At 43.8% G+C, this 7,823-nt stretch overlaps 1 pseudogene; it reads left to right on the forward strand.

Annotated features, from left to right (window-relative positions):
* Positions 1 to 440: 440 nt before the first annotated feature.
* On the forward strand, positions 441 to 1,358 carry LOC142872881 (diamine acetyltransferase 1 pseudogene; annotated as a pseudogene).
* The last annotated feature ends 6,465 nt before the right edge of the window (positions 1,359 to 7,823 follow it).

The following is a 7,823-nucleotide window of genomic DNA, read 5'->3' on the forward strand; positions in this document are numbered from 1 at the left end:
CTCTCCCACCTGCTTGATTTCCAATGAGTTTTACTTTCATATGTGCACGTAAGTGTTGTTTGATTAGTTCCAAGAGGGTCACCATTTTTTATAGCTGAGTAGTACTCCACGGTATACATATACCACATTTTATTAATCCACTCATGTATTGATGGGCACTTGAGTTGTTTCCACATCTTTGCAATTGTGAATTGTGCTGCTATAAACATTCGGGTGCAGGTCTCCTTTTTATAAAATGTCTTTTTCTCCTTTGGGTAAATACCTAGTAGAGGGATTGCTAGAGCAAACGGTAGGTCTACTTTTAGTTCTTTGAGGTATCTCCATAGTACTTTCATAGAGGTTGTACTAATTTGCAGTCCCACCACCAGTGTATAACTGTTCCTATCTCTCCACATCTATGCCAGCATCTCTTGTTATGGGTTTTTTGATAAATGCCAAAAATGGCTAAACTTGTGACCCACCTGACCACTACTAACAACTGCAGTGACATTATTGCTGCTGATCAAGGAACTGGATAAATATGAATACATGAAAGAACAAGTAATATTTTTATTTTATTTTTTTAACATTTTATTTTATTTTTATTTATTTATTTTTTTGAGACAGAGTCTCACTCTGTTGCCCAGGCTAGAGTGAGTGCCGTGGCATCAGCCTAGCTCACAGCAACCTCAAACTCCTGGGCACAAGCAATACTCCTGCCTCAGCCTCCTGAGTAGCTGGGACTACAGGCATGCACCGCCATACCCGGCTAATTTTTTCTATATATTTTCAGTCGGCCAATTAATTTCTTTCTATTTTTTAGTAGAGACGGGGGGTCTCACTCTTGCTCAGGCTGGTTTTGAACTCCTGACTTTGAGCGTTCCTCCCGCCTCGGCTTCCCAGAGTGCTAGGATTACAGGCTTGAGCCACCGCGCCCAGGCAGAACAAGTAATATTGACTGAAAAATATCTGCTAGAGGATGGTTTCAAAGAGCAGCCCTTCGACCGCTGCCTGGTTGCCTTAATGCAAAAAGAGCACTGGACCCAGGAAGGACACAGCATTGTTGGTTTCACCATGTACCATTTTACCTGTGACTCGTGGGTTGGCAAGTTACTGTATCATGAGGACTTCTTTGTGATGCATGATTACAAAGGCTTTGGCATAGGATCAGAAATTCTGAAGAATTTAAGCCAGGTCTCGATGAAGTGTTCCCGCAGCAGCATGCACTTCTCGACAGCAGAATGAAATGAACCATCTATCAGCTTCCACAAAAGAAGAGGTGTGCTTCTGATCTGACCAGTGAAGAGGTATGGAGACTCTTCAAGGTTGACAAGGAGTACTTGCTCACATGGCAGCAGAGAAATGTAGTTCGAGTGTAGAGTTCGAGTGTAGATGACGACAACCTCCGTTCTATTTTAGAATAAATTCTCAACTTATCTTGCTTTCTATCCTGTTTGTAGTGAAATACAGAATGAATACTCATTCCAAAGCTTTATTACCAATAGCGTCGTTGCTCGTTTGAAATGTAGTCTGTTTAAAATGGAAATCTCATATGCAATTTGGAGTCAGATTTCTTTTTGAATAGATAAACAACAAGGTGGTGTGATCTTATATATATTTTAAAACTTCATTCTTGTGAGTCATTTAAATGCGTACAGAGAGATATCTTGAGGCTTGACACAGGGAGAAGACAGCCATCTGTTAGCCTAGGAGAGAGGTTCAGAAGAAACCGACCCCACCGACACCTTGATCTTGAACCTCTAAGCCCCCAGACTTAGGAGCAGAACATGAAGGAGCAGGGTATTGGCAGAGATCAACCCCTGAGGGACATGAGTCCAGCGAGAAGGGTAGTTGGAGTGGCTTATTTCTCTCTCCCCCGTATTTCTGGCTGTCAGTGATCTCCTGAGCTGCTGGAGAGCTCTTCTACCCTCACAAACACAAAAGCTGCTGCCACTAGGGAACTGGGAGCTTTGTGAGGATGAAGCACCAAGCACCAAGCAGTCAGCACCCTCAGGGGCACTGCAGACCCGAGCCAAGATGGAGGCGCCATATTGCTTCTCCACCCACCATGCACTTTGTCCTCCTCAGGGGGATTCAGTCCCTCGCTTTTCGTTTTCTTCATTCCCACACAAACTTTTCCCAACTCTGACCCAGACTGCAGGAGCCACAAGGGGCCAGTGGGTCCCAAGGGGTCTGCATGACCCCAGAGTCTGGACATTCTGGGTGGGCTGCCCTCTGGAGAGAGGCACAGAGATGACCAGAGTCCTAGCTTTCTTCCATTCAGACTCTTTTCCTCCCCTTCCCCTGCCTCGCCCATGGCTGCTGAGAGATGATAGAGCCCGGGCTTGCAGGACTGCTTCACCTCTCTGTCGATGCATCCGCCACACGGGGCCTTTCACAGAGAGTGGGGCTCAAACCTTTTTCTCCCCATCCACTCCCTGACCTGCAGCTGCCAAGAGAGACAATAGAGTCACCATGCTGAGGCCTCGACTGAGTGTGGGGCTCAGGCCTTTCCTCCAGGGGTCCTGCAGTGGACTGAGGGGTACTTGGACTATGAACTCCCTGCCCACCAGCCCTCCCCGGTGCTGCTTGCCCACAGACTCCATCAGGGCAGGGCATGCCCTGAGGCAGAGGAACATCAAACCTGCTTGGGCACCCTGTGGGCAACTCGGGACCAGTGCCTTTCTCCCTGGCATGGTCATGGATCCATCTTCAGGGACCCAGAGATGGGCTTGCAGGCCGGTTTCTGTGCCCCTCAGGTCTCAGTCGCATTGTTCAAGAGCAAAGAGGGGTGATTTGTGATTGAGTGAGGCCACTACAGCCCCTCCTTGGCGGCTTTGCCTAGAAGCTGGAAACAGACCTTTGACCCCTGCTGAAACAGCGTTGGTGCAGCCTGAGGACAAGTTCACCCAACCCAGCCCTGCCCAGTCATACTGCCCCACAGGCCTCTGCTATGGCAGAGAATAAGGACTCACTTGAAGTTCCAGGGCCCCACCCATCACCCAGGGCAATCAAGTGCTTCTCCAGAGGGACTAGAGCCAATTCCAGGATCCAAAAGCAACATTACAAGCTGGGCTTGGTGGCTCACGCCTGTAATCCTCGCACTCTGAGAGGCCGAGGTGGATGGATCCTTTGAGCTCAGGAGTTCGAGACCAGCCTGTGCAAGAGTGAGACCCCATCTCTGCTAAAAATAGAAAGAAATTGGCCGGGCGTGGTGGCTCACACTGTAATCCTAGAACTCTGGGAGGCTGAAGAGGGAGGATGGCTCAAGGTCAGGAGTTTGAAACCAGCCTGAGCAAGACCAAGACCCCATCTCTACTCAAAATAGATAGAAATTAATTGGCCAACTAAAAATACGTAGAAAAAATTAGCCGGGCATGGTGGTGTATGCCTGTATCCCAGCTACTTGGGAAGCTGAGGCAGGAGGATCACTTGAGCCCAGGAGTTTGAGGATGCTGTGAGCTAGGCTGATGCCATGGAAACACAGTGAGACTTTGAGAAAGAAAGAAAGAAAGAAAGAAAGAAAGAAAGAAAGAAAGAAGGAAGGAAGGAAGGAAGGAAGGAAGGAAGGAAGGAAGGAAGGAAGGAAGGAAGGAAGGAAGGAAAGAAAGAAAGAAAGAAAGAAAGAAAGAAAGAAAGAAAGAAAGAAAGAAAGAAAGAAAGAAAGAAAGAAAGAAAGAAAGAAAGAAAGAAATTGGCCAACTGAAAATATATAGAGAAAAAATTAGCCAGGCATGGTGGCGCATGCCTGTAGTCCCAGCTACTCAGGAAGCTGACACAGCAGGATTGCTTGAGCCCAGGAGTTTGAGGTTGCTGTGAGCTAGGCTGACGCCAGGGCACTCACTCTAGCCTGGGCAACAAAGCGAGACTCTGTCTCAAAAAAAAAAAAAGAGAGAGATTTAGTAGATGAAACAAGCCAATACAATCATGGTGCTTGATTAGATCCAGGTTTTAACAAAAAAAAATTATTTCAAGAAAATATTTAAATGATATTTCAGGAACGATAGTGGAAATTTGAATATGGACTGAATATTGGGTAGTATTAGGGAACTATTGTTAATCTTTAGGTGTGATAATGGTATTATAGCAAACAATATTTGGTTATGTAAAAACAGTAATTTTTAAAGAGCTTCATTTGAGACAGTCATGCAATATCAGGATATTTCCATTTAAATGAAAATACTCAGGCCAGGTGCGGTGGCTCACGTCTGTAATCCTAGCACTATGGAAGGCCGAGGCGGGCGGATTGCTCGAGGTCAGGAGTTCGAAAGCAGCCTGAGCAAGAGCAAGACCTCGTCTCTACTAAAAATAGAAATTAATTGGCCAACTAATATAATATGGAAAAAATTAGCCAGGCATGGTGGCGCATACATGTAGTCCCATCTACTCGGGAGGCTGAGGCAGGAGGATTGCTTGAGCCCAGGAGATTGAGGTTGCTGTGAGCTAGGCTGACGCCACAGCACTCAGTCTAGCCTGGGCAACAAAGTGAGACTCTGTCTCAAAAAATAAATAAATAAAAATACTTCAGCATTATACTAGTCTCCCTTTTTTGTACACAAGTTTAAAGCAAAAGCTCAAACTTTGTATGTTAAAAAAAACTACCATGATCTTTTTGGACTGGCCTGGTGCATTGTGAAACCATTAATATAAACTGTTCTGTGTATTTGCTTTTACTTTTATGGAAGAGTTTATTCAATATGAACACTTCAGTTCTTGGTTAAAACAAGCAAGTTTTGAGTGATTGAGTGATTGAATACTTCTGGGAGGCCAAGGCAGGTGGATTGCTTGAGGTCAGGAGTTTGAAACCAGCCTGAGCAAGAGCAAGACCCCGTCTCTACTATAGATAGAAATAAATTAATTGGCCAACTAATATATATAGAAAAATTAGCCAGGCATGGTGGCATGTGCTGGCTTGTGCCAGTAGTCCCAGCTACTCGGGAGGCTGAGGCAGGAGGATTGCTTGAGCCCAGGAGTTTGAGGTTGCTGTGAGCTAGGCTGATGCCACGGCACTCACTCTAGCTTGGGCAACAAAGCAAGACTTTGTCTCAAAAAAAAAAAAAAGAAAGAAAGAAAAAGAGTGATTAATACTAAACTTGGGTCTGCTCACTTGAGCTCTTTGTAATGTCAGTGGCTTGCTGTGAGGCACTGGACTCTAAAGATTAGGAGTGTTAATATACCCAAGTTAATATATCCCAATTCCACCTTGTGCCGCTATCTCACTCTCAATTTACTACTCTCAACTTTTTAAATCTAAAATATGGAGGCAATTGAGTTGTGCAAAATGGCATGCACCCTTAGTCCTAGCTACTTGAGAGGCTGAGGCAGGAGGATTGCTTGAGCCCAGGAGTTCGAGGCCAGCCTGGACAACAAACAGAATGAGACCCCCATCTCTAAAAATTAAATAAATAAAGGGAAAATGTAGGCAATAATATTAACTAGGTTAATATTCTCTAGGTTGTGTGAGTAGTAAGTGAGATAAACTAGGTAGAATACTTAGTCCAGTGCCTAAAACATGGTAAGTACTCAGTGGTATTATTATTGCTATAAGATTTGGGGTGGGTCAGGGTGTGGTGGCTCATGCTCATAGTCCTATCACTCTGGGAGACCCAAGCAGGAGGATTGGGAGGATTGACTGAGATCAGGAGTTAGAGACCAGCCTGAGAAAGAGTGAAATCCCATTTCTATTGAAGATAGAAAAAATTAGCCGGGTGTGGTGGTAGGCATCTGTAGTCCCAGCTACTTGGGAAGCTGAGGCAGAAGGATGGCTTCAGCCCAGGAGTTTGAGGTTGCTGTGAGCTAGGTTGACACCATGGCACTCTAGCCTGGGTGACAGAGCAAGATTCTGTCTAAAAAAAAAAAAGAAAAAATTGGGTGTGGGTCACTTGGGATTTCTGCCTTGGTAAAACCAAGTAATCAGATTAGATTGTTTCAAAGCTTGTTTCCACCTCTGTCTACTGGTGTAAGTGACCTCCCCTTCTTGATTCTCCCTTTCTGCATATAAAAGGAGCGGACTAAAGATATCTTCTCTCTGCCTCATGGTGTAGTTCTAAAAAAAAATTAAATTAAAAAAAAAGATACCTTCTATTTCTAGTATCTTTGATCAGGCAATATCCTCTTCTAAACTCCCAGTAACAAAGTTCTTAACAAGGGTAGTTAGCTTCGAATAGTCAAACACTCCTCACATGCTTAGAGTGAGAGGTTGAGCTTGGGGAGAGGACAGATACTTCATATAATCATATTTTCAGTTTCTCCCAAGATCTGCCTGAATACTGATGTTCTGTAAAAAAAGAAAATGCACATAAAATACTATTACATGGCCAGGCGCAGTGGCTCACGCCTGTAATCCTAGCACTCTGGGAGGCTGAGGCCGGCGGATTGCTCGGGGTCGAGGTCAGGAGTTCGAAACCAGCCTGAGCAAGAGCGAGACCCAGTCTCTACTATAAATAGAAAGAAATTAACTGGCCAACTAATATATATAGAAAAAAATTAGCCAGGCATGGTGGCGCATGCCTGTAGTCCCAGCTACTTGGGAGGCTGAGGCAGCAGGATTGCTTGAGCCCAGGAGATTGAGGTTGCTGTGAGCTAGGCTGATGCCACGGCACTCACTCTAGCCCAGGCAACAAAGCGAGACTCTGTCTCAAAAAAAAAATACTATTACATGGATGGTATAGGTGACATCATGATGAAGGTAGAGATGGTATCACAAAGATGATAATGAGAGAATTGGGAGGAATGCTCTTTTCCCTTCTCAGGAAGCCCATAATAAAAAGCTATTAAGTTATTTTTTGGCCAGGCGAGGTGGCTCACACCTGTAATCCTAGCACTCTGGGAGGCTGAGGCGGGCAGATCGCTCAAGGTCAGGAGTCCGAAACCGGCCTGAGCAAGAGCAAGACCCCGTCTCTAATAAAAATAGAAAGAAATTAATTGGCCAACCAAAAATATCTGGAAAAAATAGTCGGGCATGGTGTCACATGCCTCTAGTCCCAGCTACTCAGGAGGCTGAGGCAGTAGGATTGCTTGAGCCCAGGAGTTTGAGGTTGCTGTGAGCTAGGCTGACAACATGGCACTTTAGCAACAGAGTTAGACTCTGTCTCAAAATAAATAAATTAAATTAAATAAACATATAAAAATATTCAAACTCACTCATAATTAGATCTCTTAGAGACTCTTTTTTTTCCCACACACAGTTTATTGCAGAAAAGAAAAAAACTATAAAAAGTAAAAGTAAAGAAGGAAGCCATGCAAAGTGAAAATATCTTCCAGAGAGAGGAATGGGTCAGTCTCCATGAGTGGAGAAAGACGACTTAGAAACTCTTAATGGCCAAATCTTTGAGCAACAGAATAAATGATTACAATGGATTATAACTCATAGACTAAAACAAATATCCATGAGCCCATACTGATAAAAATAAATAACTGAATGAATAAATAGTTGGACAGTACTCTTCAAAAGTTTTGAGGCCATGAAACACAAAGAGTGAAGATGAAAGACAAGGACTGAGGAACTTTTCAGATTAAAGGGAGACATAACAATTAAATGCAATGTGTAATCCTGAATTTTGATCCTATTTTGAAAAAAGCATGTTAGTAGGACAATTGATGAAATCTGAATAAAGTCTACAGATTTCTTGACAGTATGTCAATTTCCTGATTATACTGTGGTTATGTAAGATTAACATTTGGGGAAGCTGGGTGAAGGGAATTCTGTGTAATATTTTTGCAACTTTTTTTTAACAAGCCCGAAATAATTTTGAAATGAAGAAACAATAGAATTGTCTTGTCTATTCCAATAATTATTGCCCTTCAATGTACTCTTTCTTTTTTTTTTGAGACAGAGTCTCGCT

The sequence above is a fragment of the Microcebus murinus genome, chromosome 9, assembly GCF_040939455.1.
Source record: "Microcebus murinus isolate Inina chromosome 9, M.murinus_Inina_mat1.0, whole genome shotgun sequence".
Taxonomy (NCBI): domain Eukaryota; kingdom Metazoa; phylum Chordata; class Mammalia; order Primates; family Cheirogaleidae; genus Microcebus; species Microcebus murinus.